Genomic DNA, 20,001 nt, shown 5'->3' with positions numbered 1-20,001 from the left:
GCTGAGAGGGAGTCCAGATTGAATCATGACACCTCCTTCAGCTATGTCATAAATATCAATGTACACACATATATGCCCTGAGTCAGGGCCAACTGTACCTGAGAGTCAATGCCGACATCATGACAGACAGGCCCATATGTACATACCCATCACCCACTGACAATAGTCCACATTATCATACCAGGAGATATCACATGTAGAATGGATGAGCAGCTACCCCCACTGCCAAAAGCATGGCAGCAGGTGGAATACATTGATTCCCAATACGTGTCATGCACAAACTACAGAACAAACAGATCATGCACCTGAACAGTCAGCGGAGCTGCACCCCCTACACAGGATGTGGAACCGTTGATTGTGTCACAGCTACATATGGCACTCCCCACAAGTGTTGGTGCACAACACACCATGGGAAGTCAAGTCCAGTATGCCTATGAGGTCTGATCTGCAAGGTCATGGAGTCCATCATGGTTGCAGTCATAAACAGAGCTATTGGAAACTGACAAAACACAACCCTACCAACTGTGGTATGTTCATGTGCAGATCATGGTTCCCAAACATGCTAGACTGTTTGCAAGGCAGCCACCCAGGACATACATCAATGAACACATCTACACATGTGTCACATAGACTTTGAATAGCCCTTTATCAACATCCCAGACACATGTAGTATCCAAAAAACCAAGAAGCTGTGTATAAATATGTGTTGACATATGACAGAATGTCAATGTGTCCACAGATAGATCACACAAGGTAAGGATACTGAGGTCATGTTCAAGCTGTTGACACCTGCTGACCCACATGGACCATTCCTGGAATGGCATAAAACAAAGTGTACACACATTACCATGTCCAGTCTGATGATGTCACCATCCTATAAATACAGCAGGAGAAGGGAGACCAATCAGTAAAGCAAATAGCGCACTGTGTTAATGCGTCTCTTTCCAGTGTCATAAGATAGTTAGGTAGGGGTTTGAATCCTGCAAAATGTTTGGGGGGGAGTGTATGTGTGCAGTTTCCTTTGAGAGGTGTTCCTTTTTGGAGACTGGGAAAACTCAGTAAAGGAGGTACATTCCTCTTTGGAAAGTCTGATAATGTTACCATCCTACAAATACTGCAGGAGAAGGGAAACCAGCCAGTAAAGCAAATAGCGTTCCGTGTTAATGTGTCTCTTTCCAGTATCATAACATAAGTAAATAGGGGTTTGAATCGTGCAAGCAGTGAGTGTATGTGTGCAATTGTCTTTGAAAGGATTGCGCTTTTTGGAGACTGTGAAAACACACTAAAAGAGGTACATTCCTCTTTGGAAAGTCTGATGATGTCACCATCCTACAAATACAGCAGGAGAAGGGAAAGTAGCCAGTAAAGCAACTAACGCGCCATGTTAGTGCGTCTCTCTCTCTAGTATCTTAACATAGTTAGTTAAGGGTTTGAATCCTGCAAGCAGTGAGTGTGTATGTGTGCAATTGTCTTTGAAAGGAGTGCCCCTTTTGGAAACTGTGAAAACACACTAAAAGAGGTATTCCTCTTTGGAAAGTCTGATGATGTCACCATCCTACAAATATAGCAGGAGTAGGGAAACCAGTCAGTAAAGCAAATAGTGTGCCATGTTAGTGCGTCTCTCTCTAGTATCATAACATAGTTAGGTAGGGGTTTGAATCCTGCAAATGCTGACTGCGTGTCATTGTTGGTCAACAGATTGTGGGTTTTGCTTTTACTATGGCATTACATAGTATGATGACAACAGTAAGTGCATTGCAGACATCAGGTATCTGCGTGGCAAATATATATGTGTACATGTCCTCTCAATCACTACATAGGTGTGAAGCCTGCATACTACATGAATACATTTGTTTCTACTGACAGGTTGTGCCGCTGCTACTCAGATCGTAGGTCACATATGTATGTATGTGACATGGCCGTCCACTGTCGTGTTCTGTGGCCAAAGTCATCTGTGGCACACACACCCATGACAGTTACTTAAGAGTAGTGTGAGTAAGGGTATATGCCTGGGGTATATGTCAGACATGGTCATACACAACAAAGTCTGCCAAGAATGGATAGTCTTTATAAGTGTACTACTGCCTTGTGGATATGCATTCAGGCCTCTAATGTCTGTGATACACATTCAGACTCCACAATACCTATGGATATGTGGATACCAAGGGACACATGACATAACATGAGTCTGTATGTACACAATGGTACCCAACATACATGTTGAGGGCTACCACCAGTGTGGTACTGATGGGATAGCATGTATAGTACATGAGGATGACTATGCCATAGTCGGCTTACTGCTATACAGCATGTATCACACAACAGGTATCTGTCTGCATGATATCCTTGTGTAGGATATGCGTCCCATCCAGGGAATGCATTGTAAGCCATTCCATGCATTCCCAGATTTGGATGGACACATCCCTGGTGTGTCTGCATGTACCTAAGGGGGCTATATGACACACAGGTGTGGTCACAGTAATGGGTGGTGGTCATCACCACTGGTTAGTGTTATAGTGTAGCACCGGAAGGATCCAATTGATACTGAGTTCCCTACTACTGTGTGTCATTTGTCAGAACATCATCCAGTGATTGCTTATAGTCATGCTGTTGAGGTTGTGTATACTACCAGACTGCAAATCATTGACTGATATTAACGGTATCACCCGCAGCATAGTGTCAACCCATGTCATACACACGTCTACCCATGTTAGTACATAACTGTAGTAGAATGCATACTGGCCATTGAAAGATGCAATGGGATGTTAATAATGTGTACAACAGGGTATGCCACACGTCCCATGTGTCCACTATGCACGTACATCCAGACAGTGCGCACCCACCATGTTCACAGATGTACACTTGCTAATCTGTACTGCACATATCACACACATACTGTCCACTCGCTAACACATGCTGACAACACAGCACACATCAGCCAAGTGGCACATGGGTGGATAATACATACCCAGGCATAACAGTGGTGTAAACAATGCTACATTGACAATCAGAGCTTTGATGCATAATGTCTGCTCAGATATACCTACAAGGATGTAGTTAAACTTCCTTGCTGACAACTCGCTATTATTGCTACACTGCTATAGTGTCACCCTGTGCATCAGCACCATGTTAGCCTGTCCCTCTGTCGATAATGCAGATGACAGGAGGCGGCACAGGTATCATATGCACAGGGCGTTTTGTCATTTGCCAGAGCCTGACATTGACCCATCCAATCGACATGTCTTTGTGTGTGTGCGTGTGTGTGTGTGTGTGTGTGTGTGTGTGTGTGTGTGTGTGTGTGTGTGTGTGTGGGACAACAGTACAGCATGGGCCAATGTTGATGTAATGTGTGTGTGTATGTGTGAGCCCTAGTTGTTTGCTTAATGTGTGTGTGTCTGCATGCACACAGCTCCACCATGTGGCTGCCATATACGGTGGTTAGTGGGACAGCCACAGACTGTACCTGCTTGGCTGTACAGATCACTGTCTCCGGCCACGGACACAGTACCTGTGCCTGGCAGGGGTGCTACGGACGGTATTGGGTACCAACCCTGACTGGGTACTGTCATCAGAGGCAGAGGTATGATGGCTGGACCCATGTCCCTGCTGGGACTGGCCAGAGCCACGTGCACGTGGTCTACTGGGATGGACAATGGACAGGCCAGCCCCAGCATTGCTGGGGCTGGTACTGCCACTATGGGAGTGGCTGTGAGCTGTGGGCCATCTGTGACCACTGCCAGCTGTTGCTGGCATGCGTCCGTGTTGACCTCGCAACTGTCCCGCATGGTCCTGGCTTGAGGAAGACATGTTGTGGAGGGCATCTATTGTCTCCCCCCAATGTCTATCAATGACCTCGGTGTATGTCCAGATTGCACCATCAAGGTCATGGATGCTGTCATTGATAGCGGTGTTATGTGCCCTCTGCGCCCTAAGTCCCTGCCTGGTGTACTGTTCCATACATGCCTGAGCCTGGATTATAGCCCGGAACATAGTGGTCATCGTAGGACCTGTGAGGGCACTCCTGCCAGGGTAAATATGTCCAGTGGTGCTCCCCCGAGAACCTCTGGGCCTCCGCCTATGTGGTACCGTTCCGCGTCTATGGCTATGGCTGATGTGAGGGGATGCACGTGCCATGGGTACCACACTCTCCTGGTCAATGCCAACTGTATGCTGTCCCTCCCCTATGGCCATTGGTGGTGAGGGATGTAATGGCAGTATGACTGTGCACATAGATGGGGTTGAACGCTGTGTACTGTTGATTGGTGGACCAACGACAGACCCTGTCAAATCTATCTGTGCCAAAATACATGTGTCATCATCACCACTATCCATGGCAGTGGCTTCAGATCACCTGCTGCTTTCGCCAAACCCTACCTCAGCACCTGTGAGAGGAAGACAGGAAACACACGTTACGGTCTGCACATGCACACATGCACACATGCACACATGCACACATGAAGACATGAAGACATGCACACAGGCACACAGGAACACATGCACACAGGAACACAGGAACACATGCACACTCCTCACTACAGCAGATACACACACACAACAGAAATCCAAATCATACTCAATACTGGTTGAAGGTGGGTGACAGCATCACAAGGCATACAGTCATGCACACGTGTCAGCCTGCAGAATAAGTGTTGATCAAGTCCATGCAGTGTGAGTGTAGACAGCCATAGTTAATGACAGTGTACATGGCTGTGGTGCATGTGTGTACATGTTCAGTGATTGCCTACACCCTGGAACACAATGTGTACAAGGACATTATTATTATAAGCTCTGCAATGTCCTGTGCACCATCACACACAGGTATGCATACCATGGCTGCATGTGTTATCTGTGTGTCACATGGATTTCCATGTCTGATTGCAGTGTCTCTGTCTGTAGCAGATAATTGTGAACACAGGTGTAGCACATGCATGCTATGTACACACGCGGGATGAGTGGTGCATGTATACGTGATGGGATACCAATCCTGGACATGGCCATTGTAACAGTATGGGGTGTAGTACCATTAGCCATCATCATCATGCATCATGTGGTCACTCAAGGCCAATAAAGTGTGCTAGACCACTGCCTAGCATGCTGTACCTGAACCACAGTGCCATGGCTAAGTTCACAATTACACAGCCACGTTGCACAAGGGTGTGTGAGGTGTCCAATAGGGAGCATTGCCTAACATGACTGTGTTATGTGTTGAGGAGTGTTGAACAGCTCCATGCTAGGCCCCTACCCCTCAGGTATAGTATGTGTGGTGTGTGGATGACATGTGGGATATTGAAGTGTGACCTGGCAGCGGGTGTCCGGTTACACTATGTGTAGCATGTTGAGGTGTACTGCGTATGACAAACGTGTTATGTTGTGTAGATGTGTGTCAACTATGCCTATCCAATGTGCAGTACAGTGTTGCCACATTTGTGTCTGATGCTCTGTGCATTGCATGTGATTGAGGCAGCTACTGACATTACTGAGATGTTTCACGTCTCACAGCAAACATGCACAGCATGCATTATGAGTAGGTGTGTTATATGTACATGGCCTTCAACTCACCTATGACATGCACAGTTCAATACCAAGTTTAAAGTGTTAACACACTCACCAGCATGCAACGTCTGCCCTGCTGTCACACCAGAGGGACCTGCAAGAATATGACACAGTTTGTCAGTGGCCATAACTGTGGCATTGTTACTGTGAGTGTGCTAAACTACAGTAGAACAACCGGCATAGTTGTACAGATACTATTCAAATTATCAGTATTGCACACAATAGGCAGCACAACTGCTAAACACAGTACACATCTCACACATGCATAATCTAACAATACAGATAACAGTAGTCTACTGCTAGAGCATGTTACCTGCATGCTCCATGTTACCATGCTGGGTGGCTCTGGCCTCCATGATGACACATGTGTGATGTTGTTGTTGCTGTAGGCCAGGAGCCACCACACTTAGCAGCAGTTCCTCCACTCTAGTGAGGGGGGGATGTATGGCTACCCCACCACCTGTGGCAAGCTGTAGTCTGTTGATATCAGATGCACACCACCGGACATGTCTAATTAAATCACTGCAGTGATGGCGTACCTGCTCATATGTCCAGTTATGCATGCCTATGTCATTTACCAATGAACAAGTTCTTGCCACAGTGCAGTACGCTCCTGCTGGTGCTGGCTGGCCCTTGAAAACAGCAGGGTATAGTGCTGAACCAGGCTGTAGTGGATTTCCTGTTCCTCTGCAGCTATGTAGCAGGGGTTCCTGTGATGAGCCATAAGCCTGGAAGACAAGTAAACAATATGTGTGAGCAAGTCATGTGGCACACTTAACATTATACAGTACAGATATCAGTTAACTGCCATCTATAGCATCTGTTTGTCTGTCAGAGGATACACACATTCAATACCACATATCAGTGCTCAGCCCACAACTGGCTGACAGTGCCTGCCACACTGCATATGACACACCAGTATACACCAGTACTCGGCTCACTGTTTGGGATCCAATGCACAGCCTTGCCAGGGGGGTACATATCAAGCTAATGCATGCAGAAATATGTCATCCATTGTAATGAATGTGAAGTACAGTTACAGTATAACCAGTAACCCACCCAAGTCATTGATGCCATACCCCTACCTAACATATGTGCACTGTTGTTAATATAGCTGGCATACTGTTGTAACAGAGAATACATGTTGCTAGGTACACACGCAAACCCTGCATCACACATGTGATTGCAGACATGGTACAGGCATCATTACACACACATCAGACATTCATACAACACACACATGTATGCTAACACAGATGAGCATTTGCTATGTACCTTACAGTACTGTGTGCCCTACTTACATATACCTATGCCTGAGGAATGTAATCTGTGAAGACTACAGGAAACACACAATACAGTGTTACCAGGGAATGTGAACATACACCATACTGTGCTGTTTAGGCCTACAGCTTCAGGTGGTACAACAGTTCAAATGTCAGCTGGATTCACCAGCAGTACCACTTACTGAGCATACATGTATTGCTTCAGCCTATGATGAGACACCATAGTCGTACACAAGGAACTCCGTCACAACATATACCATCCTACTATGTCTGCATCCCAATAACTGACACATCTTTCTCTGGCTTCACACTTAGGACACAAACGACCATGACAGAAACAACCTCACAATTAGCTATCACACCATCACAGACCTTGCACACATTCACTGTCACACTCCTTCCACCTCACATAGCAGGTATTGCACTGTGTACATGTATGTGTGCATTGTGTCATAAGTAGGTAATAAACTATTGTCCCTGGGGCCTACAGCAGCCTAGCCATATGCTACCCTGGCCTGTGACACACATGTAATTAGATTTCACTTCCTCCTGTCAACCAGATACACAGAGGTGATTCCCAGGGCATGTTACCTATCCCACAGACAATCATCAGGGATATGTCTGACATCTGCTACTGAGGAGCCTTGTTTGTTCATGCTGGGTGGTTTACTCCAGAGTATGGCATATTTGCCAATAGGAGCCTATCCCTCCAGCATGTGCTGTTTAGTGAGGTTGCGGGGACTAGGGACCTAGGCCGTGTAGCCTGGTAGGACTGTGAGGTATTGACATGGTGGTTGTCTGACTGCTATGGGTGTGGCATACCTCTGTATGTTTGGCAGAGGTAACCTCTGGGTGGCCGGTATACAACGCACTGTAGCTGTGGTTATGTGAGTCAGTCTGCATAGGGTATGTGTTTCAGGGCAGTATTACCCTTTGTGAGGTATATCTGTGGCCTTTCCACTTGCTGTAGTTGTCATGTGAGGTACATACCACATGGGGCATTGTGATGAGTACAGGGGAACAGTGACCTATATTTCCATACATGACACATCGTTTGTGATTACACGTACCACATAGACAGATTACAAGACTAGTGTGGCACTGTGAATATCAAATGGGAGGCTACTGTCCACCTGTGTCCCATGTTCCCTTCTGACACCTTCAGTGTTAGTCAGGCAACCACCTCTCTGGTAGTTAGTGGGTAAAGTGTTTTGGAATGGGGTATGGCACTGCAGTATCAACACTGGTGTTCAGTCCATGCCTTGGTCACCAGGCACCTTTTGCACACGTCACCCTGTGTCTCCTCTCTCACTATATATATATATATATATATATATATATATATATATATATATATATATATATATATATATATATATATATATATATATATATATATATATATATATATATATATATATATATATATATATATATTTATATATACATATCTATATATATCCATAGATATCCATATATATCTGTATATATCTATATATCTCTATATATATCTATATATATATATATCTATATATATATATATATATATATATATATATATATATATATACATCTATATATATCTATATATTTCTCTGTATATCTTTATATACATATCTATATATCTATATATATATCTATATATATATTTACATATATATATATATATATATATATATATGTATATATACATATATATATATATATATATATATATATATATATATATGTGTGTATATATATATATATATATATATATATATATATATATATATATATATATATATATATATATATATATATACACATACTTGTAAACGGCCACTGCTGTACATATACATGCACATATACTGTCCACCTTTCTTGGTGGGAATATCAATCATGGAACAGTTGTGAGACATACACATTTAATAATATTGCACAGTGTTGTGCAGAATGCATTTCGCTGTCCTCAGGCCATATAGCCATAGTAGACCTCATTGGCTGTAGCTGAGTCCCACAGCATTTAGCCACCACATGACATATACCTGCACTGCTTGCTGATTTCAATGCCACACACTACAACCTACATAGATATGTGCACATAGCAACCTTCAAATACATATATGTCCAGCCTTCACTAACAGTTGCAGTATGTCCCTTGCCCTATGCACATCTGCATATACATATAGATACGGACTGCTACCACATAAGGAGTGTTCACAGAATGTAGAGTACCCTTCAGACACATCATTCGGATGCCAGCAAATACATCTGTGTTACATACCTTACCTTTGTATTTCTCACCTCAGTCTGTTGTACCTGTTGATGTTTTTTTTTTATTTGGTTAGGTTGGTGTCTTCCACTGCCTGTGTTTGTTTTTTTTTTTTGTTTTGGTTGGTTGGTGTCTCCAACTGCTTCTGTTTGTTGTTATTTATTGGGTTGGTCTCCAACTGCCTCTGTTTGTTTGTTTGTTTGTCTGTCTGTCTGTCTGTCTCTCTCGCTCACTCTCTCTCTGTCCAGTTGCTGCAATGATATTATTGCATGTGTGGACAGCAAGTACAGGCTGCTTTTTTAGGTACCTGCACATGTGCATGTGATGGCCTCTGCACCAATTGGTGCCCACCATTTAGTAATTGCATGCAGCCTGCTGTGTGGTAATTGCAGTTCTCACTGTGATTTCAGGACACTGCTATAAAATGATAGGTTAGGTAGGCACAGACCTTTCAGTTTTGCAAGGTGGGGACCTTGCTTGTTTGCTGTGGACACTGTTGTGTCAGTCAGAAGGTTGGTATATGTCTCATATCTGAAGCTGTGTTGTAGCCAGTGAAATGCATGTTGTACTGGAACCTGACTGTTGCTTCTTCGAGTACAGTCTTCTCAGTGTGCAAGTTTACTCACACCTCCTAATGCTAACACTGGATACATGGGAGTACGTACTTTCTTTTGGAATTAGGGAATTAACTGGCATACAACAGTAGTTATTGCAATGTATTCCTATGGCTTTCCTATTTTCCCTTTACATTCACAACTTGTAATGCATGTCATATTTCTTTATTGCAATGTATTCCTATGGCTTTCATATTTTCCCTTTACATTCACTCCTTGTAATGCATGCTATATTTCTTTCAGCACCAAGCTATTGTATATCTTCTGTGGCTTAGTAGTACATCATGCAGACTGGTGAGTCCAAGGTCCCAGGTTCGAAACTGATAACGTTTTTTATTTTGCTGCTGGGCAGTACAAGGGCCTTGTCATACAGAGTGATTAAGGCACTTTTAAGCAGTTGTAAGCAGGTTTGCGTGGATTTGCGTGATGCTTAGTGATGCTTAGCTAAGCGCACATAAGCTCACACCCGCGCACCCCCACTAACTAATGCTTAAAAGTGCTCACTCCCACTAACCCCCGCGCTAATTTCTTTTAAAGAAAAGAAAATGGTGAGATAGGAAAGTGGTGAAAAAGGGGGCACAAAGAGGGAAAGACAGTAGGTAAACCAGCTCGGGATGTGCAGGATGGGTGTAGGGAAGGTCCATAGCTGCCCATTTCTTTACCAGCAACAGCTGTGCATATGTATGAAATTTGGTGTGAAATTTGAAACCTTCCACCCCTGAGAGAGGGGTGAGGACAACAAAATATGTTGTACTGCCAATTAGAATTATCAGTTTACATGTCCAGTGGACATGTGTGCGAATTGGGCGGCTATGTATGGGGCGTAATTTTTTTGTGGGAACAGATTGCCCTTTTTTAATTTTTTTTCAGGTGAGAGTGGAATGTGAGGTAGAGGAAGTAGGTATATTTGGGGAGGTAGGTTGGGGAGGTAAACAGACAAGACAAACAAGACGCATACAGGGGCGGAGTTTGACACATGGGGTGGGTGAACACAATTGACGGGGAAGGATGTTTGGAAATCGCAAGCCCATGAGCCCACAGATGGTAACAGTGGAACTGAGATCCCCACCCATGGGCAGTCACCACTGCACCTTCACAGCCCCAAGGGTGGCTGTGCTGGGGTCTGAGTAGAACAGGCAGGCTCACCTGAGAGATGCACCACGCTCGCCTCAAGCTGGCATAGGGGATCAGCGACTGAATGCTGGATCTCCCTACGCACCACAGCCCGGACCCTAGCAAAGGTGATGGGTGGCCCTTCTCCGCCCACGATTGCATGGAGGGGACGAGTCCCATCCTGGAGTGCTTCCACCTGAAGGTGGCATGGGACCAATGGAGGAGGGGAGTCCGGGCTGGGCACCAGAGCCACTGGTGCCAGGTGCACTCGCCAACTGAGGAGGGACAGGTGGGTCCGCTGGGACCGGCCTTCTCATACTTTCTGTGATTAGGTGTGTTTCATTACAACATAAACAACAGCATTCCAGATTAGTTGTAATAGCATGCAGTAATATTCCCATTAACCCAACACACCACAGTTCCAACAGTTGAACAGCAAACATAACACATGCATATATTGAACAACAGTGGTTATTCCAAACGCATGCAGGGATGATTGGTAGCAACAGGCCACCATGAACGTGGTGTTTGAACAGGGCACATGCATCAACATGAGTGCAAATATTTATAGAACAATTGGACATATATCCCAACAAATATTTAAGATTACACATACCCATTGAGGTGTGGAATTGCATGGTTTATGCACAAACAGTAGGGTGTAGAAAAAAACCTCCATTAACATCTTATAAACACTTGTTCTCTACACTACATTCCTAGTGACTGCAGGTGTATATTCCCTACATGTATTATTACACTTGCCACCATGCATTAGGTTGTGTAGTGGGTTTGGCTAGTTCAATCTATACTTGACCTATATCTCACATACTAACTGTCCAGGATGCAGATGTTACTGTTACATATTTCATGGTTGCATTTATATTTCTTTATCTACATATCTGGATGTTTTCACATGACATTTTCACTTCAAATTGTACAGAACCCTGCATTTATTGAAACACACTTACATTTCTGAGGAACGTATTAGCATGCTACTCGTGTGCCAGATTTACTTATGCATGCCAGCCAGTAACTGACTGTTGAGGACTGTATATTTACTTCACAGCTACTAGCACTTCTATCACCCACTTTAGATGGGACTGCAGAACTCTGGGTTGCCAGCACTTTCTAACACATTACTATATGTATAATGCAAGGGTACAACAACATCTCATACTAAGTGAAACAGACACACTCTGGATTTTAGACCTTTATTAATGACATTACACACTTTTCCACAGGCTCACTCCTTTATTTGTTTTAACGGTATATATGGCAGACATGTTCACGACATATTATACCTTTATTAATAGGTTAGCACACTCTTTTTTCAGGCTCACTCACATATTCTTTTATATGACAGTGCCTGCAGAGATATTATTCCAGACATTTGTTACCTTTCTTAATGGGTTACTACACTCTTTTTCTGCCTCTCTAACATTTTTATCTGACAGTACATGCAGAGGACTTATTCAGTCCATTTTATGGCTGTATTATTGGACTACAACACGTTCTTTCATGCTCTCTCCCATATTTTATATAACAATACATGCAGAATAATCACTAACCTGACTGGCGGCGCAGCCTTAGCCTTAGCAGCCTATCTTCATAGGCTTGCTGATTCATAACACAGTCACCTGCAGCTGTAAAGTAAATGAAGGGATACTGAGACATTCCTATCCATTATACATACTCCATTTTAAATCCTTACATACTGCATTCCATGGCTACATACTCAGTTGTGGGGCATCCCACATCCCATGGGCCTCCTGTATCCACTGGTTCAGGTGGTCCTCCTTTCATCTCTTCAGGTCTGCATGGTGGTGACGGACCTGCTCACCAGTCCGGGGAATGCCTGTGGCACTGGTGAGGTCACGAGATAACCGGTTCCAAGCCTCTGCCTTGTACTCCATCCTTTGGAACTAGCCCTGCAGGAGTCTTGCCTCGTGATGGTGGACTAGGAGCCAAACCATGTATTTGGACTCCTCAGTACCCCATCTCTGCACTTGGAAGCACACTCCCTCTCCATCACCAGACATTCTGACCACAGATGTGAGCTACAATCAGTTATGGCGTGTATTCCCGCCTGTGGGGCTTAAATATGCAGCATTTCCCGCACTTTTTTGTGATTGGCCATTTTGTAAAATTCTTGGCTGACTGCAGACCTGCTTAGTAATGGTTAAACTACCATTCCCAATTTTATGTATGTTAATAGTGGCTGTTTCCCCAATGTTGTCATGGCTTAGTGGTTCTGTACTTTGATTATGATGCAAAGGGTCCTGGGTTCAAACATTGTCATTCTTTTATTTTAATACTGTCTAGACAGGCTAGGGGGTGTGGCTGCATTTAAGCAACTTAGCTCTACGTTGCTCCCCTGTGCCCTACAGTGCCCTGGTTGGCACGGTGCGCACGTCCACGCAAACACATTGCGCAGGGTAAAGCGTTTTTAAATGTTGGGCAATGCTATTGCATTGGGTAAAGCACTATTACACTATCGGCAACTCTGTTTAGCTGGGTAAAGCACTTTTACACTATGGGCAACTCTGTTTAGCTGGGTGAAGCGCTATTAAACTATGGGCACCTCTGTTTAGATGGGTATAGCGCTATTAAACTATAGGCATCTGTGTTTAGCTGTGTAAAACGTTGCTTAATGGCAGGCTATTATATATCTGGGTCTTTTCAAAATATATATTTTGTTCGCTGATACATTGGCCATGTCACTACTTTTAATAAAATTTTAATCATATTTGTCTGGTATTATTTCAAATACTGATTTAAAACATAAATAAGAAGGGGAGTGGTGGGATTCGAACTGTGCATGCCTTCTCTTTGTGCATACGCTCTACCATTATGCTATTGCTATTTGGAGTAATTTGCATAAGTAGTTCTTATATGCTCTTCAATGTCACAATTGCTAACTGTGGTTAAGCAATGGGCACACCCACGCAAACAAGCGCAACTATGGGCAGCTATATCGTGGATTTAAAAAAAATAATATTTTTTTCCATTTTATAACTCTGATGGGGGTTTACAGTGTCAGGGAGTGTGGTGTTGGGTGCATGTACATTTGAGCGGACTCGCTTTTGTTTGTTGACATTATGCTTTTTAAAACCTTGCAGGGGCGTGGACTTTTAGACTGCTCAGCAGTCGGACACGCCCCCTGCTTGCCTACTCAGTCCATGTAAGAGTTACGGATGAGTTAGTGTGCCCTCATGAATATTCATGGCACGCTGCCGTCATACCATTTAACTGCAGCCTCCGAGTAAGACATATTAAGTCTTACACAGAGGTTTCATGAATCTGGCCCAGTAAGTATTGCAGTGATGGGGTAAAGGTGTACTTATAGTAAATATTATATGATAGAGGGGGTAAAGATACAGTAAGTATAATAGTGATGGAGGGGGTAAAGGTATATATATAGAAGTTTAAAGGCAGGAATAGAGGGGTAACTGTATACATCAAGAATCACATAATGTTCAGTGTAATTAAAAAAAAATGAAGGAGCTTAGAGTATGGAGATTAGATACTAGATCCTTTGGGAGTAACAAAAGACAGAGGTGGATGCATGGGAGGTCAGAGTAAAGGAAAGGGAAGGAAAAAAAAGAGGGAGGGGAAAAAGAAGTGGGAAGCAAGAAATATGAAATTAAAGATTAGTTGAGATTAGCTAATTGGAAGTAGGTAAAAAGAGATATATGGATGGAAGGTAGGGTTTTGAAGTTGTAGTTATAGCCTGGTTTATAGATATAGGGGAGGCAGTTAGACAGTGCCCAATGATTTTGCTTTAGCCAGGTTTAGAGCAAGAGCAGATCCATGCTTTACTTAGAAAGTCTTTTAGTGTATGTTTAAAGGCATGATGTTTCAGGTTGAGTGCAATATTAGTTGGAAGATTTTTACAGGCTTTTCCTATTGAAAATGAGTGTAGACTTTTCTAGCTTAATTTCTAAGTTTATGCAGTGTGATATATTAGTTATCCTGCACCAAATATATCAAGAGTATCTATAATACCACATATAAACACATATTTGTAGTAATAAATACACCAAGGGAGCCATAACTGTCCTTTGAATAAATGTCAGTTATAAAACCATAGCTCTCAACTTCTTTTTCTTAAGAATCAGGATCAAAGCTAAAAATACTGGCGGTAAAGACTTAAAATCAGAGAGAATTTTTAAATAATACTCCAATTCCCAAGTTAATGGGATAATATTTTTCCATCACCATATATTTTCTTAACAACAGGAATGTCAGGAATGTCTGGCATTATTGATTGACAGTAATCATCAGTGATTTAGCCAAATATCAAACATCTTATGACAGACAAGAAAAGTATGAGGCAAAATCAGGGACGTTCTGCAAAATCTGGGACAGCTGAGAGTTATGCATTTTTGTGGACAATGTATTATTCTAAAATCCAGCTGAACAACAGATGAAAAATTTTGGAGGAAGAGCTTTTATTTAATTTTATTTATTTTTGGGGAGGGGCAGCACAGACTGAGGTCTAAAACTACTCTGCAAACAATTTAACAGTTACAACAAGGGATTTTTTTAACTTTCTGAACTTTTATTTATGTCCCATATTTATTTGTTTCCAGATATCTACTTTGTCCTATTACTAATCCTGGGAGACTGAGACCCTGTTCTATTATTAATCCTATCCTGGCATTAATAGGCATAAAGTAGAACACAAATCTGTGAAAGGACTCAAATCTACTTCATGATGTACAGATACGGACAGGTACACAGACACAGACACACACACACACACACACACACACACACACACACACACACACACACACACACACACGCACACACACTCACAAAGTTCACATGCCATCTGTAGCATGTCTTGGGATATGTAGAAAATTGGAGTACTTGGCAAAAGCCATTGTAGATGCAGAGAAGGCAAACTACAGTGTTATCCAAACAAGAGAAGCAAGTGCTGCCAGTCAGAAGTGCAAACCCGGAAACCACTGATCCTTCATTATAATTATTATGGGAAATAGAAATCCATCCATGATGCACATCCTCCTTAAGATCTAGAGCATCATATTGTAGTCCATAGCAATGAAACTAATGAAATAACATTGTCATCATTGCCTTATTTTAAATGTTTTCTCCCTTCTCCTTCTTCTCAGACAGTGAATGCTTAGATCTTGTCTCTTATTATTAATAATGTATCAATTATCTCTTCGATGCAGTATACAACTTTTGTTTCCTGAAGGTATAGTGGCCTACCATTGTGGTTAAAATAATAGACCAAAACAGCATAATCAATATTATGAGCTTTTTACATCTAAAATACTAAATAATCAACTGATCCAGAATTCAGATATTACTATTCATGAAATCTTGAGCTCTGTGCTAAAGATTTATTATCTACTTATTTGACTAGCTCACATTTCTTGTTAACACAGACACTCCATCCATCCAAAGCCCTTTTTCCCATTTTTGCACATGGGGTAGGGGTGTCACTTCAACAGTGACAATCATCTACAGCCGGGTGGCTAGCCCTGCCACACTAGTTCTTCCACATCACACATTCACACTTATGGCCAATTTAGAATGTCCAATCCACCTATAGCATGTCTTTGGAATGTGGGAGGAAACTGGATTACCCAGATGAGACCCATGTGAACATAGGGAGGATACGCAGATTCCTCACAGAAGGCACCCCAGCCAAGGATCGAACCAGGGAACCTATTGCTGTGAGGCAACAGTGCTAACCATTGTGCCACTGTGCTCCCCTATTCTTATTAATACAGGCACTCTTGAAAGAAAAAAAAAACACATATCTTCAAATTACTTGACCAACATTGATGAAGGAAGGACTTTTTTTCATTTGTGCTCATATTCTTCACAAGGAGGCTTCCTTAATTATAATCTATTACTGAATGCATGGGAATCATCACACCAGTGTACTGACTTTAGTGACGGTTTCCTGTCCCAGTATGATCTGATACCTTGATATTACTGAACTATTTGACTCAAAATCATGGCAAACTGCCAAAAATATGTGTTTACTGTGCTCTGTGACCTAACATGTTCTGCCTTTTAACTAAACACCTGATTTAAGCAGAATTAGAAATCACCAGTAGTTTAGTCCAAAACTGAAAGAGGCAATATCTTAATATACTTTATGACTTGTATTAATGTTTCCTTACTGTCATACATCACAAGAACACACAGAGGCAAAGAGTAGTGGTCTGGAATTTAAACACAGTAGTAAACAAAGTCCTTTAAACATAACTTATATATCATATCACTAGTAAATGACTATTATCAGAGAATGCCTTATTATCCACAGTCCACAAGGACAGACCCTAGCTAGACGAAGGGTATCATGCATTTAAAATTATTACCTTAAAAAAATGAATACTCCTCCATTTTTAAAGTATTTTCACAATCTGCTCTGTGAAACTGTATTTATTCTATTAATTTCCCTTCTCACATTTTTTAATCTTTGGTTATTACAGAAATAGCATATTTGGAGTCCATCCTACTATTGCAGGAGGATGCAAGGCTCACCAGTGTCAGATATATCTACTGCCTCACACAAAAGACAAAAGTGAGGGCATGCACATATCCTGTGAAAAATGATCATACTTCCCATAGCTACTGCTGCAACAATGTTAGAGAATCTCCAATGTATATTTCTACTTTCAGAGGCTCTAAAATAGATATTCAAAGAAATATAACTTTGGGGATGCCATCACATAGCCATTTCAAAACAGTGTTATTATGTCTTGTTGCTCTTGTAGTGTAAATAATGTTAGCTTGACAGTCAAGGCACAGTTTGATTGCTATATTACAACAAATCTTTTGCACACATTTTTCTTTTAATGTTAAAAACCGAGTTGATATGTACGAGTTGTTAGACGTACAATATGCAAAAAAGTTTAAAAAAATCCCTTACAGTTAAACACATCCATGCCTAAACGCTATCTCTGCTACTCTAAAGCAAACTTTGCTAGTGTAATAAAACTGCCTTTGACAATGCAGCAATTAATGTAAAATAGTATAACATTCAGAAATGTTCACTGAATTGTTTTAGTATGTTTTGAAATTACCAGCAAAGCATTTCAGAATGTTGCTATCATGTCCTAAAGTACTTAAATCAAGCTTGAATTGCAGCCTGAGAAATGTGTTACAAATACATATGCATTTGATTAATTGATGAGCAAGGTTATAACACCATCACTATTTATTTTTGACTAGTGACATTCTTTAGAATGTCAGCAAAGTCCACCTAACTAGTTGGGTCTCCTCAGACCTCATAAAAGACTTTAAACTAGGTAAGTATAAGCTATTACTTCAAGCCTTTACTGCTTTAGAAGTTAGTCTAAAAGCCCTTAACTGTTTCATGGATTTTATCTCTAACAGAAACTTCTTCATCAAGCAATGTACAAATCTATCACCTGAAGCTCATCTATTAAAATATATGCCTGAAGGTTCCATATTATCTTCTCTTATCTTCATCAAATAATTTCCTTCCAAACTTCCAAAACTCCAGCTCATCTTACATGCAGATAATATAGTCATCTATAGATTCTGGCTGCACCACACACACTCCATAATTATAAAATAGGAAATAGGAAACAATTCATCCCTACTTTTCAACTGGCTATAGAAGACATATAATCTACTAAAAGCAAGCAAAAGTTGTGGAATTCAGAACACAACAAAAGTTCTTGTGAGTATTTTTTGATTATAAAGCCTAAAGTGTCTTATTCAAAGACGAGTACATAAAGAATAGAAAAGTGAAAGTAAAGAACTGAATTTACCTTGTCCTATTAAATGTAAATATATCCTTTAAATTGTGCTGGTAGTAGAGAGCCACTGTGTTGTTTATTAGTAAAGATCATCCCCTCCTCTGGTATTTAGGCTGAGGCAGCAGTCTTCAACCCTCAAATCAGACATTTTCTCGATACGGAATATTGTTCTCATGGAAGGTAACTCACTTTAATCCTTCATTATTTACACTTAAACATAACTTTAGGGTATGCACAAATCCAAAACTCAGAGCTGCTGTTAGTTGAGGTAGGATACTCACGCTAAAACACTAGTAAAACTCAGTCCAAAAAGATGCGTGACTTTCCAATGAGCAATAAAATGAAAGTAGAAATTCAAACAAATAAATCCATGTAAGTTAGCAAATTGTTTATTCCAAACGAGTAAGCGCTTTCGCCAAAGGCTTCTTCAGACTCTTTACACAAACTAAAACTTTGAACATCACTTTTAAAACCAACAAAAGCTTGTGATAGTAATTCTATAATCACATGTTTCCTTCATTTAAAAATACAGTAACCCATTAAACTCAGTTCCATGAATGTTACCTTGTTCAGCTAAGAAAAATACTAGTATATTAAAAGTAAGAACTGAATAGTTCAAAATAAACATACATAAAACATACATAAAAACATACATAAAAATGCATTGGTGCCCAAGCATACATTATATTATATTAAACAATTGAGTATATCTCAGAGCCTTGTCATATTTACTTATCATCTCATGGTGCTTTAGAAACATCTCGTACTGAACTTTCAGGCAGTATATATCAAAAAAGCCATTTCAGACTTGGTTAGTATAACTCAAACTGCTTGTAATGCACATATTTACAAAGTGTGACATTAGATATTTCCGTGTTTTACTGGAAGTTCATATTATCCAGAGTAGACTCGTAAAACAGTCAACAATTACAGGTGGTTAAAAACTTGTATCACATTAGTTAGGCTATTCTCGTATAAATCAAAAGTATGTGCCTGGTTAATTCTTGAATGCAAAACAAAGAACGCTACTGTGCGTACTTACGTACCATAGCGTTCATAAAAATAAACATTGTGTCTATTTAAAAAAGCCGATTAGGACGTGGAAGTATTTAGAATGACCAATGGTATGATCAACACAACTATTTATAGAAAAGATTGCCAAAGAAACAATATATTACATAGACAAAGTATGCATCCCGGCCATGTATTTCAAAACGTCCTTAAAGGACAATTTATGAGGGTATCTAGATTGAATCCACAACAAGAAACTTATGTTTCAGGAATAGAGGACATGAAGGAGAGATTTCTGGAGAGGTTACAAAGAAAAGAAATATTAGACACTATTAACACAGTGGAGACCTTAAGAACAAGTACTGCGAACCATATTTTATGGCACATGAAGCAATGACCCA

The sequence above is a fragment of the Protopterus annectens genome, chromosome 1.part0 (assembly GCF_019279795.1).
Source record: "Protopterus annectens isolate FY-2018-M chromosome 1.part0, PAN1.0, whole genome shotgun sequence".
Classification (NCBI taxonomy): domain Eukaryota; kingdom Metazoa; phylum Chordata; order Ceratodontiformes; family Protopteridae; genus Protopterus; species Protopterus annectens.
The sequence above is the reverse complement of the archived record's forward strand: the minus strand, read 5'-3'. Positions refer to the sequence as shown.